A 25261-nucleotide genomic window follows, 5' to 3' on the forward strand; every position below is an offset into this window, starting at 1 on the left:
AGTCAGAAAAAAATTATTTTGGCATGTCCCCACATGTGACAGTGTCACATGAGCTGGGACATGTTTATCAAATGTTTGAAAATCCTTTATTTAATTAATAAACCCTTCATGAAATCTCATCCCGCCCGTGGATGAGGTTTCATGAAAAATGCGAAGGCCGCCTGGGCTCTTCACCTGCCCACCAACCTTAAGGCTGGACGGGCAGCTCAGGCCATGGTTTTAATTGATATTTAAATGGCCTTGTGGGCTATTTGTGACTGCCAGTGACACAACTAGGACATAGAAGTTTGGCACTATTTATGAACATAGTTATATAAAGGGAAGATGAGCTCTGCTTTAAAAAGAAAATCTTTTCAAAAGGAAACCATTGATATTTTTGATTGGTAAAATTACATTCTTGCTTTGAATGGTTCAACTCCCTTTAAATCCTATAATTCTTTAAGGGTTACTGAATTATTTTAATTGAATTTATTCTTAGCATAAGGGAAATATGATAAGTAATGCATACATTTCAAAGATGTTGCCCTGGTGGAATAAATTCTGTATTGCAATTGTTATGGACTCTAATTTGAAAGCATATAATATCTTATGTTCCAAAATATTTAAAAATTAAATTTGATTTAATTGAAAATGATGCAGGTGTGAATGGATTTATATATACAGGTTACATGATGACATTTCTGAATCTCTTACATACATCATTTATAACTCTGCATTACAATTTTGGCCTTTGGTAAGTTTTCTCAATGATTTCACAGTAGACTTTGTTTCCTGTAAACTGCAACAAGTTGCATTTCACTTTCTAATCTGCACTTCAAAGAGTTACATGACCAGAGGGTTAAACACAAACAATAAAATATAAATAAATAACAACAACAGCAGATGCTGGATATATACTCGGCAGGCCAGGTAGCACCCATGGAGAGAGAAGTTAATGTTTCATGTCAATGACTATCAGTGATGATATCATTGACTCGCTTTTTGCTCTTCACACATGTTTCCTGTCCTGCTGATTATTTTTAGCATTTTCTATTTTAATTTCAGATTTTGAACACCTGCAGTATTTTGCTTTTCTGATATAGATAAATGCATTTGCATAAGTCACAGTGTTTCAAACTGGTGTTGAAGTTTCTTGGAGTGCACAATAGGCCAGAATTGTTACCTTGACGGGTGGGTGGACCCCACCGGCTCGGCAGTGGGCAGGCAGCCGAACTCCGCCGCTGAAACGGGGCCGGCCGCCATTTTGAGTGGGCAGGCCAATTAAGGCCTGTTCAGTGGCCTGCCCGACAGAAAGCGCTATGCGCTTCCTGTGCGGGGAGGGGAGGGATTCCCCATCTGTCAAAGTGCGCTCTTTTGTGATGTCTCAGGGAGATTAGTGACAGTATAAAAATCTTTAAAAATAGCAAAATATTAAAATTATTAACATGTCACCCTCATGTGACAATGTCACACGAGATGGGACATGGTAATAAGAAGCACATAAACTTTATTGAAGTTTTTAAAAACGGACATGAAACCTCATCCCACCAGTGGATGAGGTTTCATGTATTATCAGAAGCTCACTGGGGCTCCTGGCCTGCCCGCCAACCTTAAGGTTGGACGGGCAGGGCATTTAACAAGCTTAATTATCCTGTCAATGGCCTTAATTAGCCATTGACAGGTCGGCAGACAGACAGCTGATTTCAATATCTGCCGACCTTCCTCAATATTTAAATAGGGGTTCCTCCCGATGTCATCCCGTGTCATTTTCCCGTTGGTGAGCGGGCCCGCCCCCAAATCGCTGACAGGAAAATTCTGCCCATGGAGTTAATGCCATTCAGTAAGGCCACCTGAGTTCTGTCCAACTCAGAGCAGATTTTTTGGGCCCCATGACGCAAAGGGTGAGATGGGGGGGCAGCAAGTGAATTCACACTGCCGGCTGTCATGCCAGTTGCCAAGCTCCCTCCTGCCCTGAGCCATTTTCCTAATGGCAGGGTGATGGTGCAGCAGGGCTGCACTCCAGCAAGCAGTGGGTAGCTAACTGACCTTGTTGAAGGCCGATTAAGGCCTATTGTCAGAGGCCAGTTAGTCCAGGTTCCTGCAGAATTCAGGGAACAGTGCAGCTGCCTGGAGGTGGCCTCCTGGTGGCAGATCAGGATCAGTACTACAAAATATGTGGGGCAGAATCTTCGGCTCGGTGAGCGGGGGCGGGACCCGCTTGCCAAGGCGTAAAATGACACGGGGTGATGTCGGGCGTGCATCCTGATGTCACCGCACGTCATTTAGATTTTCATTTCACTGTCAAACTGTCAAAGTTTGAACTGTCAAAGGCCTATTAAGGCCTGTTAAAAAACCAATTAAAGCAATCTGCTGAGCTGCCCGTCCAACCTTAAGGTTGGCGGGCAAGCAAAGAGTCCAGGCGGCCTTCGCATTTTTCATGGAACCTCATCCACAGGCGGGATGAGGTTTCATGAATGATTTAAAATTTTCAGAATATTTTTATTAATCTTAATGCACATGTCCCAGCTCATGTGACAGTTTCACATGAGGGGACATGTCCAAACATTTTTTTAAAATCCTTTTTGTTTCTCACATTCAAATTAATCTCCCCGAGGCAGCTCCATGCTGGGAGAGCACAGCGCTTCCGGGTACGCATCACGCTGGGTGGGCCTTAATTGGCCCACCCCTGTAAAATGGTGGTGCCGACCCGATCGGGGGTGCCGATCGGGTCTGTGCCCGCCCGCGCCGCCTCGCTCCCAGCAGGCAGAACATAAGAAATAGGAGTAGGAGCAGGATATTCAGCCTCTTAAGCCTGCTCCGCCATCCAATAAGTTAATGGCTGATCTGATTGTGTCTGTCCCCCATAACCTTTATTCCCTTGTCAATCACAAATCTGTCTAACTCAGTGTTGAACATATTCAATGACCCAGCCTTAACTGCTTGCTGTGGGGAAGAGGACTCTAAACACGAACAACCCTCTGAGAGAAGAAACTCTCCCTGATCTCTGTGTTAAATGGGAGTCCCCGTATTTTGAAACCGTGTCGCTAGTTCTAGATTCATTCCCCCATGAGGGGAAACATCCTCTCAGCATCTAACTTGTCAAGACCCCTCAGAATTTTACACGTTTCAACAAGATCAACTCTCATTCTTCTAAACTCCATGAGTTTAGGCCCAATCTGCTCTGCCTTTCCTCACAAGACACGCCCCTCATCCCAGGAATCAGCCTTGTGAACCTTCTCTGAACTGTTCCCAATGCAAGTATGCCCAGCCTTAAGTAAGGCGATCAAAAGTGTACACAATACTCTAGGTGTGGTCTCACCAATGCCCTGTACAGTTGTCAAAGACTCCTCTACTTTTATGCTCATCCCCCTTACAATAACAGGCAACATTCCATTTGCCTTCCTATTCATTTGCTGAACCTGCATGCTGACTTTTTGTGTACAAGGACACCCAGATCCTTCTGTACTGCAGCATTCTGCAGTCTCTCTCCATTTAAATAATATTCTGCTTTTCTATTCTTCCTGCCAAGTGGACACATTCACATTTTCCCACATTATGCTCCAGCTGCCAGATTTTGTCCCACTCACGTAACCTATATGTATCCCTTTAGACTATTGGTATCCTTCTCATATTTGGGTTTCTACCTACCATCTACCTATCATCAAAATATTTGGATACAATACAGTCAGTCCCTTACCAAGTCATTAATATAGATCATCAATATTTGAGGTCCAAGCCCTGCGACCATCCACTAGGTACAGTTTGCCAACCTGAAAATGACCCATTTATCCCCACTCCCTGTTCCTTGTTAGTTAGCCAATCATCTATCTCTGCTAATATATCACCCCCAATACCATAAGCTCTTACCTTGTGCAGTAAATTTTATGTGGCACATTACTGAATGCCTTTTGCAAATTCAAATACACTACATCTACTGTTTTATATTCCAGATTTCTTAATTAATTTATTTTTAATCCCACCAGCTGCCATGATGGGATTTCAACTCATGTCTCGCAAACCATTAACCTGGGCCTCTGGATGATTAGCTTGGTGATATTTCGCCGGCTTCCCCTAAGATGTTGGTGAGAAAAGGCTCCCTTAATTTATCAAGTAAGCATGCAACAGTATTTGAAATGCATTTTGACTGTTACTTTAAATATGTACGTATAATAAAGTAGAAATATACATGTAATGGTATTTAATGATTTTTTAACATTGGTATGAGTTTTCTTAAAGCTTCATATAAAGGGACTGCACCATATAATTATATAAGATGTGGTGACCTCACCTACCTCACTCAGTAAGGAACTATTTCAGAAATCAGTGCAATTGTCACTCCTCTGTTGTGTTGTATCTTATTTCCCTGCTTAATGTGGATTACAAAATTCTGTCCAATCGGGTCAAGTCTGCTCTGGAGTTGGTGATCCACTGTGATCAAACCTTCACTGTACCCAGCAAGAAGATCTCTGATCACCTTATGTTACTCAGGGATACGATCGCCTAAGTGCAGCCCAGGAGGTGGACACATGCCTCATCAGCTTTGACTGCGAGAAGGTCTTTGACAGAATATTACCCACCTACATGATGGATGTGTCTCCAAAATGGGGTTTGGGCAGGGAATGCACAATTAGATCCAAATGCTGTATGCAAACATCAATAACACAGTTTCAACCAAAGGGTGTGGGAATTAGATAGCTTTCTGAATGAACCTAGAATCAGACAAAGTTGACCTTTCGGCTCTGTCCTGTGTTGGACTGAACTCTTTGTCAAGTCAATCAGGAAGGAGACAGGGAAAGCAGTAATGGATGCCTCTAGTCAAAGCCTCATTGTACATGGGTGCAGGTCTGGCCCATACACATCACTGCAGTGTCATGGTCACCAGAGCTATCCTTCACTCTACCTGGAGATCAAAGGTGGAATGTGCCTGCCAAGGGCATTATGTACAAATCTAAAGGGTTAGGGATGGAGGAGTGGGTGGGGGATGGGGCAGGGGCAGAAGCGTGCCCATGTCATCCTCATCCTAATGGCCAAAGTTATATGTACTTGCATGAAGGAATGCATGAACCCTCGATACGCAAGGACCAAGTATCACTGCACGCTGAGATTTTTTTCTGTCCTTGATGTTGCAAAGAATGCGTTCAGCCAAGTTGCAGTAAAATATTCCATTAATTTGGACCGTGCCGCATCACCTATTCCTGGTGGAAACATTTATGCAGAAATATACCTTTGACCACAAATCTATTAGGCAGTTGTCTGCAAGTAACATCCTCAAGATCCTGCGGGACAAACAGATGGTGGATCCAATCGGATATCTGGCTAAGCAGACAGTCAAAGTCATTTGGCAGAATGCCTCATCACCAGAACTTTCAAACAAGCACCAAGACGTCAGTTCGCTGCTGGTGAGAAGGGCTCTCAACATCAGATCCTTCATGCACACCCAGAGTCTCAGTGTCACCGTCCACTCCCTTGAGGTGTCTGCAGTGGGGAAGTCACTGTTGTCCACTTCCTTCTGGAATGCGCCTCTGCAAAGCAGGCCTGGAATGAGATGCAGTGGTTTTTGTTGAGGTTCATTCTGAGCTGCTCTGTAACACAGGATGTACACCAAGACAAACATCAACTGCTGCTGGAGGACCATAAACTTGCTGAAGTACGGTCTTTAATTTGACTGAAACATGTTTGCCTTCTAGTGCAAAACTTTGGCATGACCAAGTGCTGCAGACTGGCAAATTCCAAATGGCTCAAAATGTATCTTTTCAAACAAGCATGGACAGGAGGGAGCTGATTCTGTCGTGACTACAGGAGGATGTCCTGGACATTCAAGGCTAGAGAGACTGATGAGGTTGATGGATATGTCCCCACACAGCTTCTGTGCATTTAACCTCTTTATCCCCTAACCGCAAAATCATTGCACATTGCACGACAAAATGCATGTTAGCTAAGTAGCTTTCTCCCTGCTTACCCTTTGTGGTAATCTGATGTGTAATATACCTTTAAGAAGAATGTTATAATGGTAGATCACATGATCTTAGTATCAAATTGCAAAATAGTGGGGGCTACCTCTGTAGTCAATAGTTAGTAGCAGCAGTAGTGTAGAGATAGAGTTTGAAGTGTTAGCACATGTTCAGTTGCTGCTGAGTACCTTTGTGAATAAACACAGAGTTTCTACATAGAGTGTCTGCTCTATCATTAGTACCAAATCGGCCACCCCTTACAATAAGCATGTGAACAGGATCCAACAAACTGGTGACTAGTATCCAACACCCTTGTTAATAAACATCCACTTTTCCATCACAGTTTCCATGAGCCTTCCTAGATCCTGAGGGAACAGAGGAAGAGAATAGCAGCAGAATTGAAGAGGAAATTCCACCTGACCCTTGCAGGCACCAGCTCAGATTTGGCACCCATCTTAGTTTCGAGGGGAGCGGAGGCAGTTCTACATAGAAAAATACACACCAAACATTCATGTGCTGAAGCAAGTCAGGAGCAAAAAATGGCCCAGGAGACAACTCATCAGAGGAACAGCTCACATTCTACCCCTGCTGCAGACAGACACGTGTGAACTTGGAAGGTCCAGAGAATAGAAAGTGTCCATAAATCTTGAACCTCCAAGTGAGTCTCCTGAGCCTTGTGTGGAGAACAAGGGGTGATGGGTGAATGGGGCTTGGTGTGAGTTTATGGTGAGCTCATGTTTATAGATGGGGAATAGATGGGATGGAAGGAGGTTTCAAGTTTCAAATTTCCCTCTGGGATTTGAACAACTCAGCCTTTACCATCAGCTGTGTCATAATAATGGTGAAGTTGACTTGAATTCCTGCTTATGAACGCATGACCAGAAAAATAATTTATGTCAATGTTTGGAATTTGAAAATTGATCCCAACAAAGATTAGGCCATTCAGTGCTTGTGATTAGTGTCACGTGGAAGAGTTTTACTAATTAAATATTGAGAAGACAAAAGCCATTTATACAGCTCCACTCTCTTCCCAACAATAACTCCCTGAGGCTGAAATAACACCAGATTAGCTTCTGACACGATGGGCTTCATTTTCAGTCTGGGGTCGTGAACCCGAGGCCCTAATAATTTCTGGGACCCTTATCCCGCCTTTGGATGAGGTTTCACAAAAAATGCAAAGGCCGCTTGGCCTTTTCGTCTGCCTACCAACCATAAGGTTGGATGGGCAGTGAAAAATTTATTTACATTACATTCATTACATTTTTAATGGCCTTAATAGACCTTTTAATTGTCAGCAGGCACGCTGCTGACTCCCATCTCTGCCCACTGACGGAAATATCGCACGATTGCGCGATGGCGTCAGGACACTCGCCCAACATCATCGCATGTCATTTTATGCTCGAGCGGGTCAAGCACGCGCCCGCCCACTCAGAAAAATCCTGCCAATTGTTTCTGAGCTCCACCTGGTTAGGTGTAATATTTCACCTGCTCTTTCGAATGGTCTATTTAAAAATGCAAATTGCCACCTTTATACCTCACCTTCTATTTCCATATTTTTATTTAATTATCATTTCAAACCTACTTCTCTTCTGTACATCAAATCCTCTAGACTAGTTGTCTTTAATCCAATTAAGACACACAAAACATACACACAGCCACCACTAAACTCTATTTTAAAATAATTTCCAATAACATTATTGACATTATTATATCTTCTTGACAAGCATTAAGACAGTTACAAATATGTGCACATTAGTCTTCAACTTTTGAGATAAAGTTGCAGATTTTGTTCTGAAACAGACCCTATCATTGCTCCACACATGCACATCAGTACAGGGTTAATGTTCCTTGTGGTTTCAAATTCTTTATAATAATGTTTCCATACCAAATGACGGGAATCCTGTGGGCTGCTGGAAGTAGGTATGCTTTAATTTCCCACTTATTGCAGAATTGTTTGAGATTGTGGCCAGACTGACGATCCTTCATGGTGAAGTTTTTTGCTTGATTTTTTTTAACAAGCATAAATCAACATTATCTGGGTTATTTAACCTCTCCATTTGTATCTTTAGAAATCAGCACTGTTTACTCTGAATCAATATTATTTTACAAAATAATTTATGAGAGAATGATGGGACTTGATTGCCCATCATCCCTCACACCGCTGTTTCAGTGAAACCTCTCTGTGCAGAACAACCAACAGAACCAGAAAATCAGACTATCAGACAATGATATTACTCTTAATTGGAAAATTATTAATTCAGAGAGACAGCGTCCATTCTATTTATTCTACTAACAACAGCCCAAAGAAATTGATAAAAAAGAGAAAACACAAATCCAAAATATTGAAACCATTAAACAAACACAAGGACACAAGAAATGGGAGCAAGAATAAATCATTCTGCCCATCGAGCTTGCTCCACCATTCAATACGATGATGGTCAATCTTGGGCTTCAACTCCACTTTCCTGCCCACTCCCCATATCCCCCGATTCCCTGAGAGACCAAAAGTCTATTCATGTCAGCTTCAAATGTATTCAGCAATGGAGCATCCACAGCCCTCTGAGGTAGAGAATTCCAAAGATTCACAACTCTTTGAGTGAAGTAATTTCCCCTCATCTCAGTCCTAAATGATCGGCCCCTTATCCTGAGACTGTGCCCCTGAGACCGTGAACATGAGGACATAAGATTTAGGAACAGGAGTAGGTCATACAGGCTGTGATCCTGCCCCACCATTGAATAATATCACAGCTGACCCTCATCCTCAACTCAGGCTTTCATACCCAATCCCCATATCTACTGATTTCCTTAGATTTTGAAAAGCTATTGCTCTCAGCCTTGAGGTAAATAATTCCAAAGATCCACAACGATGTAAAGTGAAGAAATTTCTCCTCATCTTAGTCCTAAATGGTTGTTTTTCCTGTGACAATGTTCCCAGTTCTAGACTCCGCAGCCTGGGGAAACATTCTTTCAGCGCATACCCTGTCAAGCTGCAAAAGTTCCTAAATTCCAATGAGATCACTTTTCATTCTTCTAAATACATACATGAACATAGGGAATTAGGAGAAGGACTAGGCCACTCAGCCCCTCTAGTCTGCTCTGCCTTAAGACCATGACTGTTCTGACAGTAACCTCAACTCTACATTCCTGCCTACCCCAACACCTTGCACCCCCTTGCTTATCAAGAATCTAACTCAGCCGTAAAAATATTTAAAGGCACTGCTTCCACTGCCTTTTAAGGAAGAGAGTTCCAAAGACTCAAAACCTTCAGAGAAAAATATTCCCCTCATCTCTGTCTTAAATGATTTTTAAATAGTGCCTCCTAGTTCTAGATTCTCCCAAAAGAGGAAACATGTTTTCCACATCCACCGTGTCAAGATCCCTCAGGATCTTATATGTTTCAATCAAGTCGCCTCTTAGTCCTCTAAACTCCAGCAGATACAAACCTAGCCTGTCCAATCTTTCCACATAAAACAACCTGCTCATTCCAGATATTAGTTTAGTGAACCTCCTCTGAAAAGTGTCCAACACATTTGCATCCTTCTTTAAATAAGGAAACCAATACTGTACACAGGACTCTGGATGTGATCTCACCAATGTCCTGTATAATTGAACCATAACCTCACTACTTTTGTATTCAATTTCCCCTCACAATAAACAATAACATGCTATTAGCTTTCCTTTTTACTTACTGTACCTGCATAATAACCTTTCGTGATTCATGTACTAGGATACCCAACTCCCGCTGTACCTCAGAGCTCTGCAATCTCCCGCCATTTGAATAAAATGCTTCTTTTTCATTCTTCCTGCCAAAATAGACAATTTCACATTTTCTCACATTATACTCCATTTGGCAGATCTTCGCCCACTCACTTAGTCTATCTGTATTCCTTTGTAGCCTCCTTATGTCCTCTTCACAACTTACTTTCTTAATATCTTTGTGTCATCAGCAAATTTAGCCTTTACTCCCTTCATTCAAGTCATTTATTTTATTTGTAAAAGGTTGAGGCCCCAGCACTGATCCCTGTGGCACACCACTTGTTACAACTTGCCAACCAGAAAATGACCCATTTATGCCTAATATCTGTTTCCTGTTAGCTAGCCAATCTTCTATCTTCATAGAACTCCAATATTTTGGTTAAACATGATTTCCCTTTCACAACACCATGTTGGCTCTACCTGTTTAGTTGAAGTTTTCGAAGTATCCTGCTATAATGCCTTTAATAATAGCTTCCAATATTTCCCTATGACAGATGTTAAGCTAACTGACCTGTAGTTTCCTGCTTTCTGTCTCCCTCCTTTTTTTCAATAAAGGAGTTATATTTGTTATTTTCCAATTTAACACAACCTTCCCCATATCTAGGTTTTAATTTTCAACAATTCCCAATGCATCAACTTTCTCACCAGCCCCTTCTTTTATGATCCTTGGACGAAGTCCATCAGGACCTGGGGATTTATCAGTCCACAGCTCCAACAATTCGCTCAGTCCATTTCTCTCGTGATTGAAATATTCTTGAGTTCCTCCCTCCAACCTATTCCCCGATTTACAGCCATTTCAGGGATGTTACTTGTATCCTCTATAGTGAAGGTGTGTTCAATTCATCTGCTATCTCCTTATTTTTCACTGTTAATTCCCCAATTAATGAATCCAACTCTGACTGCCACTCTGCAAAGGTTCAGGCCTAATATATCCACTGGTTACATTTTATCTACCACGTTTGTTGCTACCTCAATGAGCTCTAATAAATTTGACTAACGTAATTTTAATTTCGCAAAACGATGTGGTCTCTGCTTATTTGCATTGTGATTTTCTAAATGTGCTGCCAATATCTCTTTAATAATGGATTCTAGCATCTTCCCAATGACTGATGTTGGGCTAACTGGCTTCCTGCTTCCAGTTTCCTGCTTTCTGACACCCTCCTTTCTTGAACAGAGGTGTTATATTTGAATATTATGAGTCTACATTTTTTATACCAATCAATTGCTCCTTTCACCAAAATACTGTATCCTGAATTTGCCAACACTGTTCATCTCTACCGCATCCTTGGCAATCTGTTCATGCTTTCAGCACTTTCTGTATGAAGTAATTGAATGTAACTTTGATACTTTGTGGGATTAGGTCATTACTCCTGGTTAGAGATGTATTGGTTATATCAAGCAATTTGTCACATTTTGTTTTATCTATGCAGTTTAGAATTTTCAGAACTCCATTCACGTTTTATCCAGACCCTCTTTCCTTCAATGAAAACATTCCAGGACTCATTTATTATCGTGGAACATATTTCCAGGAGTAAACAATTCATGTCCATCAACCTGTTCCAGCATTCATTTGATCATGGCTGATCTGTATTTGAATTACATTTAATCTTTGTTGTTCAATATAAATTAGTCGATATAAATCTATCAATCTAAGACTTCAGCATTTTACTTGACCTGTTATCCAGAACCTTTGAAGGAAATTGTTCCATATTTCCACTGCTCTTCATGTGAATAGTGCTTCCTTATTACTCTCTTAATGACTTAAATGATCTAGCTCTAATGTTAAATGCATAGCTAATCTTTGACAATCATATGTGATGCTTGTGAATCCTGCAACCATTAACAGCCGCAATGCATCTGCCCATGACAGGATCGGTAGGGGTGACCACCGCACAGTTGTTGTGGAGACGAAATCCCAACTTCACATAGAGGATATCTTCCATCGTGTTGAGTGGCACTACCACCGTGCTAAATGGGATAGATTTCGAACCGATCTAGCAACTCAAGACTCACATCCACCAGCGCATTGGGCCATCAGCAGCAAAAGAATTGTACTCGAACACAATCTGTAAACTCATGACCTGGCATATACCCCACTTTACCATTAGCATTAAGCCAGAGGATCAAGCCTCAATGAAGAGTGCAGGAGGACATGCCAGGAGCAGTACCAGGCATACCTAAAAATGAGGTGTTAAACTGGTGAAGCTATAACACAGGACTACTTGCATGCCAAACAGCATAAGCAGCAAGTGATAGACAGAGTTTAGCAATCCCACAACCAATGAATCAGATTTAAGCTCTGCAGTCCTGCCACTTCGTCACGAATGGTGGAGGACAATTAAATAACTCACTGGAGGAGGAGGTGCCACAAATAACCCTTATTGATGGGGGAGCCCAGCACATCAGTGCAAAAGCTAAGGCTGAAGCATTTGCTACAATCTTCAGACAGAAGTCCTGAGTAGATGATCCATCTCGGCCTCATCAGTAAAGTAATGGAAGGGGGTCATCAACAGTACTAGCAAGCGGCACTTGCTTAGCAATAACCTGCTCATTGACACTAAGTTTGGGTCCTGCTGGGATCACTCAGCTCCTGACCTCATTACAGCCTTGGTTCAAACATGGACAAAAGAGCTGCACTCCCAAGGTGAGGTGAGAGTGACTGCCATCAAGGTCGCATTTGATCGAGTGTGGCATCAATGAGCCCTAGCAAAACCGCAGTCAATGTGAAGTAGGGAGTGAAGTCTCCATTGGTTGGAGTCATACCTAGCACAAAGGTTGTGGTTGTTGGAAGTCAGCCATATCAGCTTCCGGACATCACTGCAGGAGTTTCTCAGGATAGTGTCCTTGGCCCAACCATCTTCAACTGCTTCATCAATGACCTTTCTTCCATCATAAGGTCAGAAGGGGGGTTGTTCGCTGATGATTGCACAATGTTCAGCACCATTCGTAACTCCTCAGATATTGAAGCAGCTCATGTCCAAATGCAGCAAGACCTGGACAATATCCAGGCTTGGGCTGACAAGTGGCAAGTAACATTCACGCCACACAACTGCCAGGCAATGACCATCACCCCTTGACATTCAATGGCATTACCATCACTGAATCCCCCACTATCAACATCCTGGGGGCTACCATTGACCAGAAACTGAACTGGACTAGCCATATAAATATTGTGGCTACAAGAGCAGGTCAGAGGGCAAGGATAACTCGCCTCCTGACTCCCCAAAGCCTGTCCACCATCGACAAGGCACAAGTCAGGAGTGTGATGGAATACTCCCCACTTGCCTGGATGAGTGCAGCTCCAAAGACACTCAAGAAGCTGGACACCATCTAGGACAAAGCAGCCCGCTTGATTGGCACCACATCCACAAACATTCACTCCCTCCACCACCAATGCACAGTAGCGGCAGTGTATACCAAGTACAAGATACACTGCAGGAATTCACCAAGGTTCCTTAGACAGCACATTCTAAACCCATGGCCTCTGCCATCTAGAAGGACAAGGGCAGCAGATAGGTGGGAACACCACCACATGGAAGTACCCCTCCAAGTCATTCACCATCCTGATTTGGAAATATATTGCTGTTCCTTCAGTGTCGCTGAGTCAAAATCCTGGAATTCTCTTCCTAGCAGCACTGTGGTTGTACCTACGGCACATGGGCTGCACCGGTTCAAGATGGCAGCTCATCACCACCTTCTCAAAGGCAATTAGGGATGGGCAATAAGTACTGGCTCAGCCAGTGAAGCCCACATTTTGTGAATGAATAAGAAGGTTAGTACAATTATCACCTCCACCTCATTGTGGTAAACATTTGTTTCTGTCCAAGGTGCAAGACAAGTGACATCAGATCAAGGGCTCCCTCTACACACATGGCCTGATCTTCAATTCCATAGACTGCAATGGAACTGAATATTGGGGACTGAGATTAACATGTAGCTAATCCAACACCACGCGTTTTGCTGCATGGCCCAGCCCAACACCAATTTCTACCACTTCATGTTTAAACCTGTTTTTCCTGACATTTAAAAAATCCAAGCATCCATTTTTAAATCCCCACTACCAATGGGCATCTTCCCTTTAGTGTCAGATGTCTTTATATTTTTAATCCAATACAAACTCGGGAATGTTGAGTATTTCTACAGCTTAATTATGTAACCTATGCAACCACTTATTTCCACATGTCAGCACTGTTTTGGAGTTGTACTGCTGCCAAATTATATGACACGGATAATCAAATAATGCATAAACTCTTGGCTGAAAAATACAGCCATGATAAACGTGGGTTACATAATGGTACAGAGCAAAATTTCTATTTTGGGTAAATTATTATGAAGTGATATATAACATGCACCAGGGAGAGTAATCATTGTGGAAGTTATATGCATGATTGACTGCACTTTATTTTGGATTGAGAAAATGGTAACATAGTTGAAGTTGACGCCTTTGGTTTTCCAGTTGGAGTCACACTGGCGCATCTCTGAGCCAGGCTGAGTGCAGTGGCCGGAACACCTGCTTTATAAATGTACCATCTTCGATCTTCAATCGGGAAGTGAAGAGTCCACTTGGTTCCACTGACCTGGTGGAGACTGAAGGCACGAGGCACCACGAGAAATCAACAGTGAAATCAACGCAACTCACTCACTCTGTCAAAATCATGGAGTTGCAGCTTTTTACTGTGATTTGCAGCATCTTGCTGCTGGCTCCACAGTTTGGCATTGCGGAGACAGGTAAAAAGTTTCAAAATAGTCCAATGTGTAGCAGCTGAGTTCATTTTCATTTAAATATCAATTAACATTTGAGATTTTACAGAAAAATAATTGTGATGTGCCTTTGAAGGGCAAAGCCAGGACTCAAAGTCACAGGTTTGGAACTGAATCTTAGCTGGGTCGTCAACTTTCTTACAACCTCCTGTAGTAACAGCCGAGATCTGCTGCTCAAAGACCAGAATTTACTGTCAGCTTTCCTGAAGCAATAGAAATGAAAAATGGACAAACATGTGGAGTTTTCTTTCTTCTTTTAACCATTCCTAGATGTGAGCATTGCTGTCAAGACCAACATTTGCTGCCCTGCTGAATTCTGTCATTATCCTCATCATTTTTATTTGATATTCACTCATGGGATTTGGGGATTGCTGGAAAGGTTGGCATTATTGCTCATCCTTAATTTTCGTTGACAAGATGGTGGTGAGCTGACTTCTTGAACTGCTGCAGTCCATGTAATGTAGGTTCCCTCAGGTTTTTGACCTAGTGATGATGAAGGAATGGTAATATAGTTCCGAGTGATTTGGAAGTGAACTTGCAGCTGATGGTGTTTCCAAGCTTCTTATGCCCTTGTCACGCTCAGTGGTAGAGGTTGTGGAAGCTCCTGTTCAATGGAAAATTGCTGCAGCACATCTTGTAGATGGCACAGAGTGCCGCCATTGTCCTCACCACTTGTTGCAGGCCCTGTCTGGCAGAGATGTCCTTCAGAACTTGGCCAGCTCAGTCAGTGGTGGTGCTAACAAGCCACTCTTTGTGATGGACATCAAAGTCCTCCATCCAAAGTACAATCTGTGCCCTTATTCCCCTCAGTGCTTCTTCCAACTGGTGTTCAAACTACAGGGGTTCTGATGCATTAGTGAAGGGAGGGTGGTAAGTGGTAATCAGCAGGAGATTTCTTTGCCTTTGTTTGACCTGATGCCATGAGACTTCATGGGGCCTGGTGTTCACTGTGCTTCCACCTCTGGTGGGTCTGTCCTGCTGGTGGGACAGGATATACCCTGGGATGCTGATGTTGGGGTCTGGGACAATGGTTGTAAGGTGTGATTCAATGAGTATGGCTATATTAGACTGTTGCTTGACTGGTCTGTGAGCCAACTTTCCCAATTTTGGCACAAACCCCAGATACTAGTAAAGAGGACTTTGCAGCTTCAACTGGGCAGGGTTTGCCTTTGTGTTTCTGGTGCCACAATGATTCTGTGTGGTCGGTTTGGTTTTATTCTGAGGGTGGTTAAAAGTCAACCACATTGCTGTGGTTCTGAATTCATCTATAGGCCAGTCCAGGAACGACAGCAGATTTAATTCTTGAGACACTCTGGTGCTGTAATGTTGGAGGTGCAGTCTTTAGTGGTGTGTTAGCTCATTTGGCTAGATGGCTAGAGTTTGTTGCAGAATGATGCCAATGACATGGTTTTAATTCCCGTTCCAGCTATGGTAGCACATGGAGGTCTGCCTTGCCCCATGATTGATGTGGAGTAGTATCTCTCAATATAACCACTTATCTCTCACTAACAGAGAGATATATATTACGGAAATTGTCCAATTACTTATAGTTTAAGTTTTCACCAGTTTTTCCCACTTTTGGAATAATTTCCCCCATAACAACCTGGAAATACTCTTTTCCCAAGCTTCCTGCATCGGAGAGTCATCTTCCCATGTAAATGCTGTTTTCAACAGTCATAAACAAGCAGGCATTGCTGAAGTGATAAAACATAGATTTAAAGAATGGTATAGATAGCATTGCTATTCTGACGTCTGAAAGACTTTTGATTAAGTGTCTAAATACAGTAACTTATTGCCTATTATATGTTTTCTTTGTTAATGCTGTGCCTGGATAGTTCAGTATATTTTTCAATTCAAAGAGTAATGTATGCCTGGAGATTGTGAAGTTGTGATGTGCACTAGGTTATAAGAAATAGTTTCAATGCCAGCAGTCTACAGACTGTTACTGTTGGTCTGGTGGAGTTGAGATGGTTAGAACTATTTAAACTGAGTCAGGTCTCTGCTGACATTTTAATGTTGCATTATCAAACCAAAACAGGCACAACAAAGCTAATATAACAGGATCATATAAATACTGCAGTGAATGGGGAATTCATAATCAATCAATTCTTCATTTGGTAGAACGAAACTTGAGTAGTGCTGAAAAAGAACACATGCTGTCGAAGTTTGTTGTCTTGCATTCATCAGGACAATTCGCAAGAATACCAAATGTAAAGGAAACAAATGTTTATACCTCATGAGAAGGCAGTTCTGATTGACTGTCATGTAGATTCTGATTGGTAAAGGCATTGCCATAGGAAATGTACCAGTTAACTGATGACAGATAGTTAATTTTCTTCTCCGCCGATGCTGCCAGACCTGCTGAGTTTTTCCAGGTAATTCTGTTTTTGTGTTGTTAATTGCCAAGCTTTGTTTAAATTCAAACCAGACAGGTTGACTCTGATCAGTCAAGACATTGCCCTGGGAAATAGAATGGCTGTCACCTATGTTGTTTAGCTGCAATAGGTGCAGTGTGCGTACATGTTCTTTATGTCTGCAAAGAAAATTTAAGATTATCAGTCGGGCTCACAGTTTGGCACACTTACACATGCTAGAAGTTACATATATTAATACACAGGACACTGTTCTTTGCAGACGAAAGGCTTCGACAATGTGTATCTTTCTTCAGCAATAAATCAGTTATTTAATTAATGTTTGATTACCTTTAAAACACACACATGAGGGATGAAAAAAACAAACATTCGATGCCCTGTTGTAGAAAAAAGGGCTTGCCTTTATTTGATTCCTTTCATGACCTTGGACCATTCCAAAGCACTTTGCAGCCAATTAAGTACTATGGATGCGTAGACAACCTGTCCACAACCGCCAATGAGATCATAACCATATAATCTGTTTTAGTGATGTTGGTTAAAGGATAAGTATTTTCCAGGACACCATGAGAAATCCACAGCTCTTCTTCAAATAATGCCATGGCTACTTTTGTTGTTACTCAAGAGGGCATATGGATCCTTGATTGAATGGGCTGAATTTGACAGTGGGGTAGGAAGCTCATTAACTAAACTGGGTGGCCAGCCCACCGTCTTCCCCCTCACCCCGAACCTCTCTCTCATTGTACAGTGGGCAGTTAAGGCGTGAGTCTGCCTGCCCTCCCCTAGGTTTTAGGACTATGGAGGCCCTCAAGTGACCAATTAACTGCCACATAAGTGCCTCTGTCTGGCTCTGGCACAATTTATTGGTCTGTTGGGGAAGGCGGGTGGGGGAGTTGAGCAGTCCAGCAGCTTTCATTGCACGGGCTGCTGTTGAGCAGGGATGGGGAAGTACTTCCTTTGAGGGTGAATGATATGGCGTTTGAACAAGGAAGTTCAGAAAGTTTTCGACATTAAAGGCACTGTGTAATTGCAAATAGTTGTTGCTTAATCAATTTGACCATCAGCTGGTACATGACTTCATTAACTTTTAAAAACAAAATTTTAGGCCCATGTAACTATGCTGTTGAATTCTAGATTAACGCAATTGTCCAAAATTCCCCGCTACTATTTAAAACATGGATTCATTAAAACAGCAGAAAATAAATTTCTGTGATTATGCATTAGAACCTTTTATCCTGCAAGACTCTTTTTCTGAGAGACTCTGAAATCTTTTGTTTTGCTCGGGGCCTGAGACTTACACAGAAAGCACAAGAACCAATATATCAACTGAGTAGGGGTTTTTTTTGTTCAGTGATATTCTATAAGCAGACTCAACTGCACTTATTCCAATATTAATTTGCTTTTTTCTAAAAATATTTTTTAAGAATAACATTTCTAAAAGAACATGACAAACATTCCAACTTGAAGATTACATAAAGTGCTTCTGTAACAGCTAACCCAAGCTTTTGTACATCCCTTAGCATGTAGTCATGGACCTTAGAATGTGCCATTCTGCAACACTAGGCTAAGGGTAATTCTTTGCACCGGAAGATCAGCAAGTTTCAGGCAGAAAAAGAATGTCTTTACTGAGTTGATGGTCCTCCAGCCGCAGTTGGTGTTTATCTCGGTGAATGTCTCTGGGAACAATCCTTTCAGCACAGAATCCTGCATCACGGAGCTGCTCGGGATGAACCTCAACAAAAACAACTGCATCTCTCTCCAGACCTTCTTAGCAAAGGCGCATTGAGAGGGAGCTGCACAAAGGTCTCTTCCCCATAACAACCACCTCGAGGGCAATGTGCAGAGTGGGTGAAACTCTAGGCGTTTAAGATGGACATGATGGGGAGGTCCTTTCTCACCACCAGCCAAGCTCCATCTTGGTGCTTGTTTGAAAGTTCTGTGCCAACTGACTTTGATTACCTGCTCAGGAAGCCATTCGACAGGATCCACCATCTCCTTTTCCCACAGGGCACCCGGTATCTAACATACAGATCATGATACTGAGGTTCAATACAGCAGACAAATGTGACAGGAGAGAGAGAACGTCCCTTTCTTGACCCCAGATTTGATTGGAAAACTTTCCGATACCCACATTCTGATTGGAACTGGGTGATTGATGTACACATAGAGCAGGAGAATCAAATGGCAGATTTCCACCCCAAACCCCATTTTGGAGAGCACACCCATCATGTCGATGTGTGATATTCTGCTGAAGGCCTTCTCCTGGTCCAGTCTTCAGGCAGGTATCCGACCCCTCTCCCACACATCGGCAGTCATATCGCTGAGTAGCGTGAGGCTCTCAGAGATCTTCCTGCCGGGTACAGTGCAGGTTTGGTCAGGGTGGATCACCAATTCCAGAGCAGACCCGATTGGCAAAGAACTTGGACAGAATTTTGTAGTCCACACTCAGCAGTGAGATGGGCACTGAGACGCTGATTGTTGACAGATTATTCAACTATAGGGGAGAGCAGCACCATAACAAATCGACTCTACTCTTGATCAAAAGTCCACTTTCATTGTCTATCTGCAGTCGCTGGTCATGACTAGAAGTGGGAACTGGGCTGATTTTCTGCTTCCCAGCTCCCAGTACTAAGACAGTAATAACATACTTATGTTGCACTGATAAAGGGCAGCAACCACCTGTCTGAATTATACACTCTGGAAGTACGTTTTCTAGTCAGCAATGTTTGGATTCCCATTGTTTTATGTTTCTGATTCCCATTGTTTTATGTTTCTAGGCACCATGATACTTGTTTATTATTATGCAATTTTACTGAAGTTACATGCAGCAATTTGTATTTTTTCTAGATAGACAAGGAATCTGCAAATTGATACCAATCAAAACACCCTGTAAGGCCAAATTCACTCGCTTTTATTACAACACAATCACTAAGAAGTGTGACCATTTCATATATGGTGGTTGTGGGGGTAATCGAAACAACTTTTACACTGTGGCTGAATGCATGGCATTTTGCCGAGGAGCTAACTGTAAGTTTATGTGGAAATATCTTTTATCCTGTTAAGTAATGTGCAGCTTTGTCAATGGGGCAAGTTCATTTGGGAAAAAGAAAACGTGACAACAAGAACGAGAGTTTCTGCTTATCGAAACAGGTTTACATGGAGTTTGAATAGTTGAAAAGCTGAACTGTGCAACTGGCACTTACAAGCTACCAGTTAGAAAAACAAAATATAATCTTGTATTTATATGTGTGCTAAGTGGATTCCTGTTAATATTTAGGCCTCAATTTTTTGAGATCATTCTATAAAAAAAATGATATCAAGTGATACTGCTTTAAGGATTTTAAAAAAAAATACCTTCTTTTCGATTGCATTTTTCCCTGAATGCATATTTCCAAGAATGACTCCAAATTTTGAAAAATTCAATTATTTCATTGGGACTTATTCTCAATGGGAGCCCTTATTCCAATTCCACCTGTATTGATGATGCCCGGATAGTATTTTTGCTCAAAGTGCTTTCACGAGACCATTGATAAGAAAAGATTGCCCTTTTTTTTAGCAGAACTTGAAATTTTTGAACTTAAATCTCTCTGAGGATATTGGCTGGAATTTTCTGCCCTCTCCTGCCAGTGGGAACTTCTTGCCCCGCCAAAGCCAATGGACCTTTGAATGGCTCACAACATTTTCTGGCCCCGGCCCCACCACGACTGGGCCAGAAAATGGTGGCCTCTGCAATCTTACCCAAATGACCATTCTTCATATGTAAACTTAGAGATGAACTCCAGCAGGCTCTTCAAAACTAAAACACTTCATGTTGCACCTGATCGTCTCCTTATTTATGTTCTCAAACAAACACATCGCAGCTGTAGTCGCTAGATAACAATCAGGAATAGAAACTCTGATATTATTACTTACTGATGCTCGAGGCCTGACACTGAAGCAGATTTTAGTGCTTCTATTTCTATCTCAGCCAGGCTTAGCTAATTCAGCACTTACCAAAGATTGAATTTGGAGCCTTTCTAGTTTGCATGGTTTGGTTTCACACAGGTCTGTGAATTTGCTAACAGAGCTCCCAAATATTTCAGGTCAGTCCTTTAATAAAATTTTGTGTGAAAGATAATTAACTTATTTGGCTCTAATCAAAGAGGAAAATTAAGATAACACAGACCTTCGTTAACCTCATTGAGAGGGGAAGTGAGCTTGGATCATTCTCTGTTATAAAGAGGTATGAACTGTAAGGAGAAATTGGAAAGATCAAAAATGGCATGTCAATTAGAGAAACTTATGAAGGCTGTAGATGAGATGCAAAAAAATTCAAGAATCGCAAACTTGACCCGAACCCACCCACTTCCAAGTTTAATGGAGCCAGGACAGGGGGCAGTCAAACTGCTCCCAGGAGTTGCAGTGACCTTTTAGATTTCATAATGAGGCTTAGAGCCTCAGATGTAACTTCCATTATAGATTTACCCCTGTCCAGCCAGGTTTCCCACATTGAGGCTGAGGGAATTTGATAGCTGAAGGAATGTAGGGGAATTTCGGGAGATAGGTAAGTGCCTTTTACAGCATGGCTTGTGGGGCAAACAGAGCAGGAGCGCTTCTGCCCGGCAGCCAACCCAAGCTGGTCTACTTCCCTGGGATCAGACACCTAATCCCCCCACTAAAGACAACATACCGCTCATTGATAAGCAGTTAGTGTGGTTCAACTGCACTACACCCCATGCCTTCCCAACAATATCAGCTGCCAGTTGGCAGCCTGGGCTGCACCTGCTCTGACATGCTCCCCACCCGACTGATACCCATATCTGTCAATCACATTGATTTCTGGGTCAGAATCCAGTCAAAAAAAATGTTTTAAATTCCAAATTTCCCACTCAGAATTTTGCCCCTCGCCCCACTTTTGAATACCAGCCCCTCTCCATATCAGGACCTCGTAGTCAAGGGTCTACTCTACTCCTTTCTATTGTGTTCCACCTTGTTTCACAAGAGAGAGGGAAGAAGGCCAGTGATTGTGTAGCTTATTGTAACTGAATAGCTAGGGTTTTGTGGAGGCAATGAGTGGTGGGTGCAATGTTAATAACATTGTTGTGTGTGTAGAGGGATGGGATTGGAGTCTCTGAATGTTAGGCATGAGTCCTGAGTGCTAGGATGTATTGCTGGGTGAGCGATGGGGGTGTGGTGCATTGATCAGAGTGAGAGTCTGGTGTTATGTTAGTGGGAGATGTCATGCAAAGATGCATTTACTAACCTTAGTCACATATATGAGGTCATTAGAGATCTTTTGCACTTATGTCAGGACTTCTCATCCAGACTCTGGGAATTGAGCTCCCTGACTATTTGCACCTGCTCCTTTCTCAGAGTGGTCCTTGAGGTGCAGTTTCCCATTAAGATGGACAGATTGCCTTTAAGAAGAGCAGGCTGACTGCTACTTCCACCCAACAGAAGCTGCACAGGTAATTGGTGAATGGCAATTCCACACGCAATCAATGTCACAGTTAAATATTTGGCCTGGGATCTCTGCCAAAATTTGTCAGAGGAAACTGAGACACCGGCTTCAATAAGTGAGCCTGAATTCAGATGGAACAATCACAAGTTTAAAGACCCATCTGAACTGTGGTCAAATCTCTCCTCTGTTTCTCTGCTCAGGTTCCCAAGTCCTGGCAAACCTGTATTGGACACATAACATTTAAAACTTGGACAAATTTAAATGAAAAATGCCTTATTAGCACCACCAAAAGATATTAATTGCTGCAATAGACACCTGGCCAACTGCCCTAATTAAAGCTCCAACTTCCAACTGGGTTACTCACAAGCTCCTTCCTTAAACACAGAGGTCAGAGCTGGGCTATGGTCATGATCTTCAAATTCAGTTATTTCAACAAGGCACAGAGCCCCAAATGACCCATCCTTGGAGGTTAAAATTCACCCCAGTGTATTTAAACTCTGTAATTCTTGTAGAAGTCCTGGTTGCAGATCCAGGAGCTGACCTCCCACTGCTCAAAGGAAAAACAGAGCAGTTGTTCGAGCACTGTAAGACTAGTGTTGAGTCTTGTTGTCACACAATAAATGAATTAGTTGTAGCCACCTTTTGTGTCAGATTTGAATTACCTCACTGACACTAAACGCATGGCTGAAGCCAGTGACTTCCACTTTCTACTCATTAGCCAGATGTAGGTGAAGATAGAAAATGGGTTAAGGACTAATATTCCACTTCATATCAAGAATAAAAGCAATGAGGTAGTTTCTCTGTTGAATGGACCCTATATTAAACCTGAGAATGGTTACTATTTTATGATGGTACCAACAATAATAGATGAATTAACAACACATTTGAAAAGACAGAAACTCAACAGACTATTACCTACCAGAATCAGCACCCTGGAGGATATCTGTTTCGTTACAACATGTGTTCACTGTAATTCTGATGCCACTGTTGTGTTTCTTGTGAGACCTTCTCAGTATCCTTTCCCAGGTATTAGTGACTGATGGCTTGGGGATCGAGCACAACATAGCTGCATTTGGACATGAGTCAGTAGTCACCCTACTCAGTATTTCTGATAGTGAGACCAGATGGAGAGCTGGACATCATCATTCAGTAATTTTGGGAGATTGGATATAAGCCTTACTCCTAGCTGTCAAGTTGATCCATCTATAACAGATGATTAATATCCCTGTCTACTTTGTTCCTTCTAACTTACTGACTTTTGATTCGTAAATGTTTTAAGTGTTTAATATGAATCCATTTGTATCACTTCTTCTTTCCTATCCTAGGAAAGTGATTAAACAGTGGTGACAACTGACAAAGTAAGGGCCTTCCAAGATTGGTAAGAAATTCTGAGCTGCATTATTTTATGAACTGTACTCTTGGAGGTGTTTTTTTATCATCAGGTTGAAGTCAGTTTGGTTTGCATTGCTATTAGTGCCAGTGGAATCTCAAGTGCTAATATCATTCACTCTCCTGGTCTAATCTAACTTGCATCTCAACTTCAACTTCAAGCTCAGGTGTACCTAGGGATAACACCACCTGTCGGAAAGGAAAATCCTGTGCATCAATACTAGCAGCTTGCATTCATTTAATGACTTTCACAGAAAAAATGTCCCAAGATGTTTCACGGGAGTGTATGAAAATAGCTGAATGCTAGGCCAGAGAGAAGAAATCTGCAGGTGGTTTTTAATAAGAGGCTTAAAGAAGGAGAAAGAGCTGGAGAGATTTATGCAGGAAATTACAGAACAAGAAACCTAGGTGGTTAAGGTAGGGCTGCCAATGATGGGGGAAATGTGGTGGGAATGTTCAAGAGTGAGGAGTCAGGAATGGAGAGCTGACCATAGGCATTGGCTGGGATGCTGGTTTAGGTTAGAGGAGATTGCAGAGATGGAGAGAGATGAGGCTGTGAAGGGATGTAAAGAGAGGATGAGAATTTTAAATTTGAGACTTCAGGGACAGGAGCTAATGCAGGTGGTTGGAGGTGAGAGGTCGTGTGATGAAATCTCCCAGTATACAATATCCAGGTAGCTTCATTAATACCTGAAAAAATTAACATCTTTGTTCTTTCCACGACAGTATTCTCTTTACAGATGCTGCCTGACATGTCTACAACATTATTATTTATTTTGGCGGCTTATTGAAGATTTAAATGGTTTCAGCACATTCCTCTGTGAAATGCCCACAATAATTGCAGAAACCCAGGAAATTCCTTTTTCTTTCATGTTGATAGTTATCTCTAAATTCAGTATAACCTGAACATGGTTGTACTGTGACAGAAATTCTCCCTATGTATGTCACTCATGTACAGAGCCACCCTTCTTTCATCATGACTCCCTTTAACATAACACACCTCAGCTGACCCAAAATGTGCTTCAATTCTGCAAACAGATCAGATCAGGTTTGGCATCAATGTACATCAAATAGAAAATAACTGATATTTGTGACTGCTGTGATAAGCTAAGCAGTCTTGCATGGTGATTTCTTTCTCCTTATCGCTGCCCTCTGTACCACCTTGCCTGATTATCAACCTGCTAGTCAGACACCTATTTAAATATATCCCAGATGTTTGTATTTGAACTGGAAGTTTGAAATCCAATGACTAAAACCTGTAACATCCAAGCTAGCGAGTACTTGATTTATTATGAGTGAAGCTATTTTTAAAAAATATACTTATATCCACTATGACAGAATTTTAAAAATTCAATGGCATGTTAAAAAAATATGCACTGGGCTGGATAATACGCTCTGATGCCGTGGGCGGGAGACACACTCAGAATTGGGCAGTTTCCGAATTCCGTGCCCAGGGTACCAAAGTGCCAAATAAAACAGCAATTATGCTAATTGGAAGTGGAGAGCGGATTGAGGCCCAAAGGCAGTGAGGATTCCACCCAATCAGTGTGGGAGGGCAGGATGTCCAGCATTGGTGGTCGTTGGCTATGACCCCGAACAAGGTCACGGCCAGTCAT

Source organism: Cetorhinus maximus, chromosome 3 (genome assembly GCF_964194155.1).
Source record: "Cetorhinus maximus chromosome 3, sCetMax3.hap1.1, whole genome shotgun sequence".
NCBI lineage: Eukaryota > Metazoa > Chordata > Chondrichthyes > Lamniformes > Cetorhinidae > Cetorhinus > Cetorhinus maximus.